Below are 751 nucleotides of genomic sequence, written 5' to 3' on the forward strand. Positions count from 1 at the left end.
CCCTGGCGGTGTATATACGTACTGGTGGTCGTGGTTGCGTCACTCCGAGACTGATGTCATCTGAGAAAAGGCAAGAGCGTTTTAGGGTGAGGAACAGCGCTAAAAGCTCCAGATAATTTATGTGTGACCGTGTGAGGTCTCTGCTGCCAGAGACCCCTACAGGTCGACCGTTTGATAAGCCGCCCCCAGCCCGTCAAGACATGCGTCTGTGGTGACCACCGTCGCGCGGATAGGCACAGCACCCTAGGCCACGCCCCGTACTAAAAAGTCGGGTGTTTGCCAGTGGCGCAGTGCCATTCACGCATTCAATAGGACCTATCACCTCCGCGGGCCATGACCGCTGGTCCAGCGAGCAGCTACCGCAGCGCGCTGACAACTCCTCTGGTGTAGAGGTCCCGTCCCGTCCCACCAGGATCGCTCTGATGCCATGAGCCCCAGGTAAGCGCAGACATGATCTGAAGAGAACATATTTGCGTAGCCGAAATGAGCCCCGGGCAAGCTCTGAAGGCTTTCCTCTTTCTGTGACAGGGCGGGCTGTAAGGGCACCCGAATTCAGGTGTAGCCAAGAAGAGTACATTCTGGGCTGGGGACACATGCTCTGTTTCTGGTTTATTCGAACCCAGATGGTGTTTTGCGAGTCAGTTCGTCGCGTAATAGCTCTTTGTCTCCGACTGTGCGAGAAGCAGCCTGCTCTCCAGGATAAGTTGCCAAGCGAATACCCCTATTGTCTTAACGGGGCTAGTCGCGCTGT

The sequence above is a fragment of the Notothenia coriiceps genome, unplaced genomic scaffold (assembly GCF_000735185.1).
Source record: "Notothenia coriiceps isolate Sejong01 unplaced genomic scaffold, NC01 NC01_scaffold00003312, whole genome shotgun sequence".
NCBI classification, from domain to species: Eukaryota; Metazoa; Chordata; class Actinopteri; order Perciformes; family Nototheniidae; genus Notothenia; species Notothenia coriiceps.